Source organism: Melozone crissalis, unplaced genomic scaffold, assembly GCF_028551555.1.
Source record: "Melozone crissalis strain CALT ecotype California unplaced genomic scaffold, PUWL_Pcris_2 ptg000168l_1, whole genome shotgun sequence".
Lineage (NCBI taxonomy): Eukaryota > Metazoa > Chordata > Aves > Passeriformes > Passerellidae > Melozone > Melozone crissalis.
Genome location: NW_026535937.1, coordinates 691215 through 706241, shown reverse-complemented (window position 1 = coordinate 706241; position 15027 = coordinate 691215).

Genomic DNA, 15027 nt, shown 5'->3' with positions numbered 1-15027 from the left:
TGGCAAGCTGCGCACACAATCGCAGTGTTGTACAGCTTGTTTCATCACCTTTGCGAAGTTGCCGCTCTCTCCGGCTCCCGGAGACGAAGAAGCTGCTTCTTCGCGCAAAGACGATTCTGCCGCTCACAGTGCTCTGCGGTGTGCGCCTTCTGCCGAAAGAGGCCCGGGAGCGGTGCTTAGCTCTGCAGAGCACCATACCTGCTTCTTTAGCCTCTCTTCTCGTCTACATCTTAGCAAAAAGCTTTTCCACTCTGTCTGGCAAGGAGAAACTGTGCCAGCACAAAAAACATCTCCCATCGTGTTCTAGAGGCTGCACGGAGGTCTGCCGAGTGTTTTGCAAGAAGAGAAAGAAAGTTGTCCAAAACAGCTTGCAATCGAATGTTCATGTGAATAGAAAAGGCAGGAGAGTGGTCAGGTACTGTTTTCTCTCAGTTGGCAAGCTGCGCACACAATCGCAGTGTCGTACAGCTTGTTTCATCACCTTTGCGAAGCTGCCGCTCTCTCCGGCTCCCGGAGACGAAGAAGCTGCTTCTTCGCGCAAAGACGATTCTGCCGCTCACAGTGCTCTGCGGTGTGCGCCTTCTGCCGAAAGACGCCCGGGAGCGGTGCTTAGCTCTGCAGAGCACCGTACCTTCGTCTTTAGCCTCTCTTCTCGTCTACATCTTAGCAAAAAGCTTTTCCACTCTGTCTGGCAAGGAGAAACTGTGCCAGCACAAAAAACATCTCCCATCGTGTTCTAGAGGCTGCACGCAGGTCTGCCGAGTGTTTTGCAAGAAGAGAAAGAAAGTTGTCCAAAACAGCTTGCAATCGAATGTTCATGTGAATAGAAAAGGCAGCAGAGTGGTCAGGTACTGTTTTCTCTCAGTTGGCAAGCTGCGCACACAATCGCAGTGTTGTACAGCTTGTTTCATCACCTTTGCGAAGTTGCCGCTCTCTCCGGCTCCCGGAGACGAAGAAGCTGCTTCTTCGCGCAAAGACGATTCTGCCGCTCACAGTTCTCTGCGGTGTGCGCCTTCTGCCGAAAGAGGTCCGGGAGCGGTGCTTAGCTCTGCAGAGCACCGTACCTTCGTCTTTAGCCTCTCTTCTCGTCTACATCTTAGCAAAAAGCTTTTCCACTCTGTCTGGCAAGGAGAAACTGTGCCAGCACAGAAAACATCTCCCATCGTGTTCTAGAGGCTGCACGGAGGTCTGCCGAGTGTTTTGCAAGAAGAGAAAGAAAGTTGTCCAAAACAGCTTGCAATCGAATGTTCATGTGAATAGAAAAGGCAGGAGAGTGGTCAGGTACTGTTTTCTCTCAGTTGGCAAGCTGCGCACACAATCGCAGTGTTGTACAGCTTGTTTCATCACCTTTGCGAAGTTGCCGCTCTCTCCGGCTCCCGGAGACGAAGAAGCTGCTTCTTCGCGCAAAGACGATTCTGCCGCTCACAGTGCTCTGCGGTGTGCGCCTTCTGCCGAAAGAGGCCCGGGAGCGGTGCTTAGCTCTGCAGAGCACCATACCTGCTTCTTTAGCCTCTCTTCTCGTCTACATCTTAGCAAAAAGCTTTTCCACTCTGTCTGGCAAGGAGAAACTGTGCCAGCACAAAAAACATCTCCCATCGTGTTCTAGAGGCTGCACGGAGGTCTGCCGAGTGTTTTGCAAGAAGAGAAAGAAAGTTGTCCAAAACAGCTTGCAATCGAATGTTCATGTGAATAGAAAAGGCAGGAGAGTGGTCAGGTACTGTTTTCTCTCAGTTGTCATGCTGCGCACACAATCGCAGTGTTGTACAGCTTGTTTCATCACCTTTGCGAAGCTGCCGCTCTCTCCGGCTCCCGGAGATGAAGAAGCTGCTTCTTCGCGCAAAGACGATTCTGCCGCTCACAGTGCTCTGCGGTGTGCGCCTTCTGCCGAAAGAGGCCCGGGAGCGGTGCTTAGCTCTGCAGAGCACCATACCTGCTTCTTTAGCCTCTCTTCTCGTCTACATCTTAGCAAAAAGCTTTTCCACTCTGTCTGGCAAGGAGAAACTGTGCCAGCACAAAAAACATCTCCCATCGTGTTCTAGAGGCTGCACGGAGGTCTGCCGAGTGTTTTGCAAGAAGAGAAAGAAAGTTGTCCAAAACAGCTTGCAATCGAAAGTTCATGTGAATAGAAAAGGCAGGAGAGTGGTCAGGTACTGTTTTCTCTCAGTTGGCAAGCTGCGCACACAATCGCAGTGTCGTACAGCTTGTTTCATCACCTTTGCGAAGCTGCCGCTCTCTCCGGCTCCCGGAGACGAAGAAGCTGCTTCTTCGCGCAAAGACGATTCTGCCGCTCACAGTGCTCTGCGGTGTGCGCCTTCTGTCGAAAGAGGTCCGAGAGCTGTGCTTAGCTCTGCAGAGCACTCTACCTGCTTCTTTAGCCTCTCTTCTCGTCTACATCTTAGCAAAAAGCTTTTCCACTCTGTCTGGCAAGGAGAAACTGTGCCAGCACAGAAAACATCTCCCATCGTGTTCTAGAGGCTGCACGGAGGTCTGCCGAGTGTTTTGCAAGAAGAGAAAGAAAGTTGTCCAAAACAGCTTGCAATCGAATGTCCATGTGATTACAAAAGGCAGCAGAGTGGTCAGGTACTGTTTTCTCTCAGTTGGCAAGCTGCGCACACAATCGCAGTGTCGTACAGCTTGTTTCATCACCTTTGCGAAGCTGCCGCTCTCTCCGGCTCCCGGAGACGAAGAAGCTGCTTCTTCGCGCAAAGACGATTCTGACGCTCACAGTGCTCTGCGGTGTGCGCCTTCTGCCGAAAGAGGTCCGGGAGCTGTGCTTAGCTCTGCAGAGCACTCTACCTGCTTCTTTAGCCTCTCTTCTCGTCTACATCTTAGCAAAAAGCTTTTCCACTCTGTCTGGCAAGGAGAAACTTTGCCAGCACAGAAAACATCTCCCATCGTGTTCTAGAGGCTGCACGGAGGTCTGCCGAGTGTTTTGCAAGAAGAGAAAGAAAGGTGTCCAAAACAGCTTGCAATCGAATGTTCATGTGAATAGAAAAGGCAGGAGAGTGGTCAGGTACTGTTTTCTCTCAGTTGGCAAGCTGCGCACACAATCGCAGTGTCGTACAGCTTGTTTCATCACCTTTGCGAAGTTGCCGCTCTCTCCGGCTCCCGGAGACGAAGAAGCTGCTTCTTCGCGCAAAGACGATTCTGCCGCTCACAGTGCTCCGCGGTGTGCGCCTTCTGCCGAAAGACGCCCGGGAGCGGTGCTTGGCTCTGCAGAGCACCGTACCTTCGTCTTTAGCCTCTCTTCTTGTCTACATCTTAGCAAAAAGCTTTTCCACTCTGTCTGGCAAGGAGAAACTGTGCCAGCACAGAAAACATCTCCCATCGTGTTCTAGAGGCTGCACGCAGGTCTGCCGAGTGTTTTGCAAGAAGAGAAAGAAAGTTGTCCAAAACAGCTTGCAATCGAATGTTCATGTGAATAGAAAAGGCAGCAGAGTGGTCAGGTACTGTTTTCTCTCAGTTGGCAAGCTGCGCACACAATCGCAGTGTTGTACAGCTTGTTTCATCACCTTTGCGAAGTTGCCGCTCTCTCCGGCTCCCGGAGACGAAGAAGCTGCTTCTTCGCGCAAAGACGATTCTGCCGCTCACAGTGCTCTGCGGTGTGCGCCTTCTGCCGAAAGACGCCCGGGAGCGGTGCTTTGCTCTGCAGGGCACCGTACCTTCGTCTTTAGCCTCTCTTCTCGTCTACATCTTAGCAAAAAGCTTTTCCACTCTGTCTGCCAAGGAGAAACTGTGCCAGCACAGAAAACATCTCCCATCGTGTTCTAGAGGCTGCACGCAGGTCTGCCGAGTGTTTTGCAAGAAGAGAAAGAAAGTTGTCCAAAACAGCTTGCAATGGAATGTTCATGTGAATAGAAAAGGCAGGAGAGTGGTCAGGTACTGTTTTCTCTCAGTTGGCAAGCTGCGCACACAATCGCAGTGTTGTACAGCTTGTTTCATCACCTTTGCGAAGTTGCCGCTCTCTCCGGCTCCCGGAGACGAAGAAGCTGCTTCTTCGCGCAAAGACGATTCTGCCGCTCACAGTGCTCTGCGGTGTGCGCCTTCTGCCGAAAGAGGTCCGGGAGCGGTGCTTAGCTCTGCAGAGCACCGTACCTTCGTCTTTAGCCTCTCTTCTCGTCTACATCTTAGCAAAAAGCTTTTCCACTCTGTCTGGCAAGGAGAAACTGTGCCTGCACAGAAAACATCTCCCATCGTGTTCTAGAGGCTGCACGGAGGTCTGCCGAGTGTTTTGCAAGAAGAGAAAGAAAGTTGTCCAAAACAGCTTGCAATCGAATGTTCATGTGATTACAAAAGGCAGGAGAGTGGTCAGGTACTGTTTTCTCTCAGTTGGCAAGCTGCGCACACAATCGCAGTGTTGTACAGCTTGTTTCATCACCTTTGCGAAGTTGCCGCTCTCTCCGGCTCCCGGAGACGAAGAAGCTGCTTCTTCGCGCAAAGACAATTCTGCCGCTCATAGTGCTCTGCGGTGTGCGCCTGCTGCCGAAAGACGCCCGGGAGCGGTGCTTAGCTCTGCAGAGCACCGTACCTTCGTCTTTAGCCTCTCTTCTCGTCTACATCTTAGCAAAAAGCTTTTCCACTCTGTCTGGCAAGGAGAAACTGTGCCAGCACAAAAAACACCTCCCATCGTGTTCTAGAAGCTGCACGGAGGTCTGCCGAGTGTTTTGCAAGAAGAGAAAGAAAGTTGTCCAAAACAGCTTGCAATCGAATGTTCATGTGATTACAAAAGGCAGGAGAGTGGTCAGGTACTGTTTTCTCTCACTTGGCAAGCTGCGCACACAATCGCAGTGTTGTACAGCTTGTTTCATCACCTTTGCGAAGCTGCCGCTCTCTCCGGCTCCCGGAGACGAAGAAGCTGCTTCTTCGCGCAAAGGTGATTCTGCCGCTCACAGTGCTCTGCGGTGTGCGCCTTCTGCCGAAAGAGGTCCGGGAGCGGTGCTTAGCTCTGCAGAGCACCGTACCTTCGTCTTTAGCCTCTCTTCTCGTCTACATCTTAGCAAAAAGCTTTTCCACTCTGTCTGGAGAGGAGAAACTGTGCCAGCACATAAAACATCTCCCATCATGTTCTAGAAGCTGCACGGAGATCTGCCGAGTGTTTTGCAAGAAGAGAAAGAAAGTTGTCCAAAACAGCTTGCAATCGAATGTTCATGTGAATAGAAAAGGCAGGAGAGTGGTCAGGTACTGTTTTCTCTCAGTTGGCAAGCTGCGCACACAATCGCAGTGTTGTACAGCTTGTTTCATCACCTTTGGGAAGTTGCCGCTCTCTCCGGCTCCCGGAGACGAAGAAGCTGCTTCTTCGCGCAAAGACGATTCTGACGCTCACTGTGCTCTGCAGTGTGTTTCTTCTGCCGAAAGAGGCCCGGGAGCTGTGCTTAGCTCTGCCGAGCACCATACCTGCTTCTTTAGCCTCTCTTCTGGTCTACATCTTAGCAAAAAGCTTTTCCACTCTGTCTGGCAAGGAGAAACTTTGCCAGCACAGAAAACATCTCCCATCGTGTTCTAGAGGCTGCACGGAGGTCTGCCGAGTGTTTTGCAAGAAGAGAAAGAAAGTTGTCCAAAACAGCTTGCAATCGAATGTTCATGTGAATAGAAAAGGCAGGAGAGTGGTCAGGTACTGTTTTCTCTCAGTTGGCAAGCTGCGCACACAATCGCAGTGTTGTACGGCTTGTTTCATCACCTTTGCGAAGTTGCCGCTCTCTCCGGCTCCCGGAGACGAAGAAGCTGCTTCTTCGCGCAAAGACGATTCTGCCGCTCACAGTGCTCTGCGGTGTGCGCCTTCTGCCGAAAGAGGCCCGGGAGCGGTGCTTAGCTCTGCAGAGCACCATACCTGCTTCTTTAGCCTCTCTTCTCGTCTACATCTTAGCAAAAAGCTTTTCCACTCTGTCTGGCAAGGAGAAACTGTGCCAGCACAAAAAACATCTCCCATCGTGTTCTAGAGGCTGCACGCAGGTCTGCCGAGTGTTTTGCAAGAAGAGAAAGAAAGTTGTCCAAAACAGCTTGCAATCGAAAGTTCATGTGAATAGAAAAGGCAGGAGAGTGGTCAGGTACTGTTTTCTCTCAGTTGGCAAGCTGCGCACACAATCGCAGTGTCGTACAGCTTGTTTCATCACCTTTGCGAAGCTGCCGCTCTCTCCGGCTCCCAGAGACGAAGAAGCTGCTTCTTCGCGCAAAGACGATTCTGCCGCTCACAGTGCTCTGCGGTGTGCGCCTTCTGCCGAAAGACGCCCGGGAGCGGTGCTTAGCTCTGCAGAGCACCGTACCTTCGTCTTTAGCCTCTCTTCTCATCTACATCTTAGCAAAAAGCTTTTCCACTCTGTCTGGCAAGGAGAAACTGTGCCAGCACAAAAAACATCTCCCATCGTGTTCTAGAGGCTGCACGCAGGTCTGCCGAGTGTTTTGCAAGAAGAGAAAGAAAGTTGTCCAAAAGAGCTTCCAATCGAATGTTCATGTGAATAGAAAAGGCAGCAGAGTGGTCAGGTACTGTTTTCTCTCAGTTGGCAAGCTGCGCACACAATCGCAGTGTTGTACAGCTTGTTTCATCACCTTTGCGAAGTTGCCGCTCTCTCCGGCTCCCGGAGACGAAGAAGCTGCTTCTTCGCGCAAAGACGATTCTGCCGCTCACAGTGCTCTGCGGTGTGCGCCTTCTGCCGAAAGAGGTCCGGGAGCGGTGCTTAGCTCTGCAGAGCACCGTACCTTCGTCTTTATCCTCTCTTCTCGTCTACATCTTAGCAAAATCTTTTCCACTCTATCTGGCAAGGAGAAACTGTGCCAGCACAGAAAACATCTCCCATCGTGTTCTAGAGGCTGCACGCAGGTCTGCCGAGTGTTTTGCAAGAAGAGAAAGAAAGTTGTCCAAAACAGCTTCCAATCGAATGTTCATGTGAATAGAAAAGGCAGCAGAGTGGTCAGGTACTGTTTTCTCTCAGTTGGCAAGCTGCGCACACAATCGCAGTGTTGTACAGCTTGTTTCATCACCTTTGCGAAGTTGCCGCTCTCTCCGGCTCCCGGAGACGAAGAAGCTGCTTCTTCGCGCAAAGACGATTCTGCCGCTCACTGTGCTCTGCGGTGTGCGCCTTCTGCCGAAAGAGGCCCGGGAGCGGTGCTTAGCTCTGCAGAGCACCATACCTGCTTCTTTAGCCTCTCTTCTCGTCTACATCTTAGCAAAAAGCTTTTCCACTCTGTCTGGCAAGGAGAAACTGTGCCAGCACAAAAAACATCTCCCATCGTGTTCTAGAGGCTGCACGGAGGTCTGCCGAGTGTTTTGCAAGAAGAGAAAGAAAGTTGTCCAAAACAGCTTGCAATCGAATGTTCATGTGAATAGAAAAGGCAGGAGAGTGGTCAGGTACTGTTTTCTCTCAGTTGTCATGCAGCGCACACAATCGCAGTGTCGTACAGCTTGTTTCATCACCTTTGCGAAGCTGCCGCTCTCTCCGGCTCCCGGAGACGAAGAAGCTGCTTCTTCGCGCAAAGACGATTCTGCCGCTCACAGTGCTCTGCGGTGTGCGCCTTCTGCCGAAAGACGCCCGGGAGCGGTGCTTAGCTCTGCAGAGCACCGTACCTTCGTCTTTAGCCTCTCTTCTCGTCTACATCTTAGCAAAAAGCTTTTCCACTCTGTCTGGCAAGGAGAAACTGTGCCAGCACAAAAAACATCTCCCATCGTGTTCTAGAGGCTGCACGCAGGTCTGCCGAGTGTTTTGCAAGAAGAGAAAGAAAGTTGTCCAAAACAGCTTGCAATCGAATGTTCATGTGAATAGAAAAGGCAGCAGAGTGGTCAGGTACTGTTTTCTCTCAGTTGGCAAGCTGCGCACACAATCGCAGTGTTGTACAGCTTGTTTCATCACCTTTGCGAAGTTGCCGCTCTCTCCGGCTCCCGGAGACGAAGAAGCTGCTTCTTCGCGCAAAGACGATTCTGCCGCTCACAGTTCTCTGCGGTGTGCGCCTTCTGCCGAAAGAGGTCCGGGAGCGGTGCTTAGCTCTGCAGAGCACCGTACCTTCGTCTTTAGCCTCTCTTCTCGTCTACATCTTAGCAAAAAGCTTTTCCACTCTGTCTGGCAAGGAGAAACTGTGCCAGCACAGAAAACATCTCCCATCGTGTTCTAGAGGCTGCACGGAGGTCTGCCGAGTGTTTTGCAAGAAGAGAAAGAAAGTTGTCCAAAACAGCTTGCAATCGAATGTTCATGTGAATAGAAAAGGCAGGAGAGTGGTCAGGTACTGTTTTCTCTCAGTTGGCAAGCTGCGCACACAATCGCAGTGTTGTACAGCTTGTTTCATCACCTTTGCGAAGTTGCCGCTCTCTCCGGCTCCCGGAGACGAAGAAGCTGCTTCTTCGCGCAAAGACGATTCTGCCGCTCACAGTGCTCTGCGGTGTGCGCCTTCTGCCGAAAGAGGCCCGGGAGCGGTGCTTAGCTCTGCAGAGCACCATACCTGCTTCTTTAGCCTCTCTTCTCGTCTACATCTTAGCAAAAAGCTTTTCCACTCTGTCTGGCAAGGAGAAACTGTGCCAGCACAAAAAACATCTCCCATCGTGTTCTAGAGGCTGCACGGAGGTCTGCCGAGTGTTTTGCAAGAAGAGAAAGAAACTTGTCCAAAACAGCTTGCAATCGAATGTTCATGTGAATAGAAAAGGCAGGAGAGTGGTCAGGTACTGTTTTCTCTCAGTTGTCATGCTGCGCACACAATCGCAGTGTTGTACAGCTTGTTTCATCACCTTTGCGAAGCTGCCGCTCTCTCCGGCTCCCGGAGACGAAGAAGCTGCTTCTTCGCGCAAAGACGATTCTGCCGCTCACAGTGCTCTGCGGTGTGCGCCTTCTGCCGAAAGAGGCCCGGGAGCGGTGCTTAGCTCTGCAGAGCACCATACCTGCTTCTTTAGCCTCTCTTCTCGTCTACATCTTAGCAAAAAGCTTTTCCACTCTGTCTGGCAAGGAGAAACTGTGCCAGCACAAAAAACATCTCCCATCGTGTTCTAGAGGCTGCACGGAGGTCTGCCGAGTGTTTTGCAAGAAGAGAAAGAAAGTTGTCCAAAACAGCTTGCAATCGAAAGTTCATGTGAATAGAAAAGGCAGGAGAGTGGTCAGGTACTGTTTTCTCTCAGTTGGCAAGCTGCGCACACAATCGCAGTGTCGTACAGCTAGTTTCATCACCTTTGCGAAGCTGCCGCTCTCTCCGGCTCCCGGAGACGAAGAAGCTGCTTCTTCGCGCAAAGACGATTCTGCCGCTCACAGTGCTCTGCGGTGTGCGCCTTCTGTCGAAAGAGGTCCGAGAGCTGTGCTTAGCTCTGCAGAGCACTCTACCTGCTTCTTTAGCCTCTCTTCTCATCTACATCTTAGCAAAAAGCTTTTCCACTCTGTCTGGCAAGGAGAAACTGTGCCAGCACAGAAAACATCTCCCATCGTGTTCTAGAGGCTGCACGCAGGTCTGCCGAGTGTTTTGCAAGAAGAGAAAGAAAGTTGTCCAAAACAGCTTGCAATCGAATGTCCATGTGATTACAAAAGGCAGCAGAGTGGTCAGGTACTGTTTTCTCTCAGTTGGCAAGCTGCGCACACAATCGCAGTGTCGTACAGCTTGTTTCATCACCTTTGCGAAGCTGCCGCTCTCTCCGGCTCCCGGAGACGAAGAAGCTGCTTCTTCGCGCAAAGACGATTCTGCCGCTCACAGTGCTCTGCGGTGTGCGCCTTCTGCCGAAAGAGGTCCGGGAGCTGTGCTTAGCTCTGCAGAGCACTCTACCTGCTTCTTTAGCCTCTCTTCTCGTCTACATCTTAGCAAAAAGCTTTTCCACTCTGTCTGGCAAGGAGAAACTTTGCCAGCACAGAAAACATCTCCCATCGTGTTCTAGAGGCTGCACGGAGGTCTGCCGAGTGTTTTGCAAGAAGAGAAAGAAAGTTGTCCAAAACAGCTTGCAATCGAATGTTCATGTGAATAGAAAAGGCAGGAGAGTGGTCAGGTACTGTTTTCTCTCAGTTGGCAAGCTGCGCACACAATCGCAGTGTCGTACAGCTTGTTTCATCACCTTTGCGAAGTTGCCGCTCTCTCCGCCTCCCGGAGACGAAGAAGCTGCTTCTTCGCGCAAAGACGATTCTGCCGCTCACAGTGCTCCGCGGTGTGCGCCTTCTGCCGAAAGACGCCCGGGAGCGGTGCTTGGCTCTGCAGAGCACCGTACCTTCGTCTTTAGCCTCTCTTCTTGTCTACATCTTAGCAAAAAGCTTTTCCACTCTGTCTGGCAAGGAGAAACTGTGCCAGCACAGAAAACATCTCCCATCGTGTTCTAGAGGCTGCACGCAGGTCTGCCGAGTGTTTTGCAAGAAGAGAAAGAAAGTTGTCCAAAACAGCTTGCAATCGAATGTTCATGTGAATAGAAAAGGCAGCAGAGTGGTCAGGTACTGTTTTCTCTCAGTTGGCAAGCTGCGCACACAATCGCAGTGTTGTACAGCTTGTTTCATCACCTTTGCGAAGTTGCCGCTCTCTCCGGCTCCCGGAGACGAAGAAGCTGCTTCTTCGCGCAAAGGTGATTCTGCCGCTCACAGTGCTCTGCGGTGTGCGCCTTCTGCCGAAAGAGGTCCGGGAGCGGTGCTTAGCTCTGCAGAGCACCGTACCTTCGTCTTTAGCCTCTCTTCTCGTCTACATCTTAGCAAAAAGCTTTTCCACTGTGTCTGGAGAGGAGAAACTGTGCCAGCACATAAAACATCTCCCATCGTGTTCTAGAAGCTGCACGGAGATCTGCCGAGTGTTTTGCAAGAAGAGAAAGAAAGTTGTCCAAAACAGCATGCAATCGAATGTTCATGTGAATAGAAAAGGCAGGAGAGTGGTCAAGTACTGTTTTCTCTCTGTTGGCAAGCTGCGCACACAATCGCAGTGTTGTACAGCTTGTTTCATCACCTTTGGGAAGTTGCCGCTCTCTCCGGCTCCCGGAGACGAAGAAGCTGCTTCTTCGCGCAAAGACGATTCTGCCGCTCACAGTGCTCTGCAGTGTGTGTCTTCTGCCGAAAGAGGCCCGGGAGTTGTGCTTAGCTCTGCCGAGCACCATACCTGCTTCTTTAGCCTCTCTTCTCGTCTACATCTTAGCAAAAAGCTTTTCCACTCTGTCTGGCAAGGAGAAACTGTGCCAGCACAGAAAACATCTCCCATCGTGTTCTAGAGGCTGCACGGAGGTCTGCCGAGTGTTTTGCAAGAAGAGAAAGAAAGTTGTCCAAAACAGCTTGCAATCGAATGTTCATGTGAATAGAAAAGGCAGGAGAGTGGTCAGGTACTGTTTTCTCTCAGTTGGCAAGCTGCGCACACAATCGCAGTGTTGTACAGCTTGTTTCATCACCTTTGCGAAGTTGCCGCTCTCTCCGGCTCCCGGAGACGAAGAAGCTGCTTCTTCGCGCAAAGGCGATTCTGCCGCTCACAGTGCTCTGCGGTGTGCGCCTTCTGCCGAAAGACGCCCGGGAGCGGTGCTTAGCTCTGCAGAGCACCATACCTGCTTCTTTAGCCTCTCTTCTCGTCTACATCTTAGCAAAAAGCTTTTCCACTCTGTCTGGCAAGGAGAAACTATGCCAGCACAGAAAACATCTCCCATCGTGTTCTAGAGGCTGCACGGAGGTCTGCCGAGTGTTTTGCAAGAAGAGAAAGAAAGTTGTCCAAAACAGCTTCCAATCGAATGTTCATGTGAATAGAAAAGGAAGGAGAGTGGTCAGGTACTGTTTTCTCTCAGTTGGCAAGCTGCGCACACAATCGCAGTGTTGTACGGCTTGTTTCATCACCTTTGCGAAGTTGCCGCTCTCTCCGGCTCCCGGAGACGAAGAAGCTGCTTCTTCGCGCAAAGACGATTCTGCCGCTCACAGTGCTCTGCGGTGTGCGCCTTCTGCCGAAAGAGGCCCGGGAGCGGTGCTTAGCTCTGCAGAGCACCATACCTGCTTCTTTAGCCTCTCTTCTCGTCTACATCTTAGCAAAAAGCTTTTCCACTCTGTCTGGCAAGGAGAAACTGTGCCAGCACTGAAAACATCTCCCATCGTGTTCTAGAGGCTGCACGGAGGTCTGCCGAGTGTTTTGCAAGAAGAGAAAGAAAGTTGTCCAAAACAGCTTCCAATCGAATGTTCATGTTAATAGAAAAGGCAGGAGAGTGGTCAGGTACTGTTTTCTCTCAGTTGGCAAGCTGTGCACACAATCGCAGTGTCGTACAGCTTGTTTCATCACCTTTGCGAAGTTGCCGCTCTCTCCGGCTCCCGGAGACGAAGAAGCTGCTTCTTCGCGCAAAGACGATTCTGCCGCTCACAGTGCTCTGCGGTGTGCGCCTTCTGCCGAAAGAGGTCCGGGAGCGGTGCTTAGCTCTGCAGAGCACCGTACCTTCGTCTTTAGCCTCTCTTCTCATCTACATCTTAGCAAAAAGCTTTTCCACTCTGTCTGGCAAGGAGAAACTGTGCCAGCACAGAAAACATCTCCCATCGTGTTCTAGAGGCTGCACGCAGGTCTGCCGAGTGTTTTGCAAGAAGAGAAAGAAAGTTGTCCAAAACAGCTTGCAATCGAATGTTCATGTGAATAGAAAAGGCAGGAGAGTGGTCAGGTACTGTTTTCTCTCAGTTGGCAAGCTGCGCACACAATCGCAGTGTTGTACAGCTTGTTTCATCACCTTTGCGAAGTTGCCGCTCTCTCCGGCTCCCGGAGACGAAGAAGCTGCTTCTTCGCGCAAAGACGATTCTGCCGCTCACAGTGCTCTGCGGTGTGCGCCTTCTGCCGAAAGACGCCCGGGAGCGGTGCTTTGCTCTGCAGGGCACCGTACCTTCGTCTTTAGCCTCTCTTCTCGTCTACATCTTAGCAAAAAGCTTTTCCACTCTGTCTGCCAAGGAGAAACTGTGCCAGCACAGAAAACATCTCCCATCGTGTTCTAGAGGCTGCACGGAGGTCTGCCGAGTGTTTTGCAAGAAGAGAAAGAAAGTTGTCCAAAACAGCTTGCAATGGAATGTTCATGTGAATAGAAAAGGCAGGAGAGTGGTCAGGTACTGTTTTCTCTCAGTTGGCAAGCTGCGCACACAATCGCAGTGTTGTACAGCTTGTTTCATCACCTTTGCGAAGTTGCCGCTCTCTCCGGCTCCCGGAGACGAAGAAGCTGCTTCTTCGCGCAAAGACGATTCTGCCGCTCACAGTGCTCTGCGGTGTGCGCCTTCTGCCGAAAGAGGTCCGGGAGCGGTGCTTAGCTCTGCAGAGCACCGTACCTTCGTCTTTAGCCTCTCTTCTCGTCTACATCTTAGCAAAAAGCTTTTCCACTCTGTCTGGCAAGGAGAAACTGTGCCTGCACAGAAAACATCTCCCATCGTGTTCTAGAGGCTGCACGGAGGTCTGCCGAGTGTTTTGCAAGAAGAGAAAGAAAGTTGTCCAAAACAGCTTGCAATCGAATGTTCATGTGATTACAAAAGGCAGGAGAGTGGTCAGGTACTGTTTTCTCTCAGTTGGCAAGCTGCGCACACAATCGCAGTGTTGTACAGCTTGTTTCATCACCTTTGCGAAGTTGCCGCTCTCTCCGGCTCCCGGAGACGAAGAAGCTGCTTCTTCGCGCAAAGACAATTCTGCCGCTCATAGTGCTCTGCGGTGTGCGCCTGCTGCCGAAAGACGCCCGGGAGCGGTGCTTAGCTCTGCAGAGCACCGTACCTTCGTCTTTAGCCTCTCTTCTCGTCTACATCTTAGCAAAAAGCTTTTCCACTCTGTCTGGCAAGGAGAAACTGTGCCAGCACAAAAAACACCTCCCATCGTGTTCTAGAAGCTGCACGGAGGTCTGCCGAGTGTTTTGCAAGAAGAGAAAGAAAGTTGTCCAAAACAGCTTGCAATCGAATGTTCATGTGATTACAAAAGGCAGGAGAGTGGTCAGGTACTGTTTTCTCTCACTTGGCAAGCTGCGCACACACTCGCAGTGTTGTACAGCTTGTTTCATCACCTTTGCGAAGCTGCCGCTCTCTCCGGCTCCCGGAGACGAAGAAGCTGCTTCTTCGCGCAAAGGTGATTCTGCCGCTCACAGTGCTCTGCGGTGTGCGCCTTCTGCCGAAAGAGGTCCGGGAGCGGTGCTTAGCTCTGCAGAGCACCGTACCTTCGTCTTTAGCCTCTCTTCTCGTCTACATCTTAGCAAAAAGCTTTTCCACTCTGTCTGGAGAGGAGAAACTGTGCCAGCACATAAAACATCTCCCATCATGTTCTAGAAGCTGCACGGAGATCTGCCGAGTGTTTTGCAAGAAGAGAAAGAAAGTTGTCCAAAACAGCTTGCAATCGAATGTTCATGTGAATAGAAAAGGCAGGAGAGTGGTCAGGTACTGTTTTCTCTCAGTTGGCAAGCTGCGCACACAATCGCAGTCTTGTACAGCTTGTTTCATCACCTTTGGGAAGTTGCCGCTCTCTCCGGCTCCCGGAGACGAAGAAGCTGCTTCTTCGCGCAAAGACGATTCTGCCGCTCACTGTGCTCTGCAGTGTGTGTCTTCTGCCGAAAGAGGCCCGGGAGCTGTGCTTAGCTCTGCCGAGCACCATACCTGCTTCTTTAGCCTCTCTTCTCGTCTACATTTTAGCAAAAAGCTTTTCCACTCTGTCTGGCAAGGAGAAACTGTGCCAGCACAGAAAACATCTCCCATCGTGTTCTAGAGGCTGCACGGAGGTCTGCCGAGTGTTTTGCAAGAAGAGAAAGAAAGTTGTCCAAAACAGCTTGCAATCGAATGTTCATGTGAATAGAAAAGGCAGGAGAGTGGTCAGGTACTGTTTTCTCTCAGTTGGCAAGCTGCGCACACAATCGCAGTGTTGTACAGCTTGTTTCATCACCTTTGCGAAGTTGCCGCTCTCTCCGGCTCCCGGAGACGAAGAAGCTGCTTCTTCGCGCAAAGACTATTCTGCCGCTCACAGTGCTCTGCGGTGTGCGCCTTCTGCCGAAAGAGGTCCGGGAGCGGTGCTTAGCTCTGCAGAGCACCGTACCTTCGTCTTTAGCCTCTCTTCTCGTCTACATCTTAGCAAAAAGCTTTTCCACTCTGTCTGGCAAGGAGAAACTGTGCCAGCACAGAAAACATCTCCCATCGTGTTCTA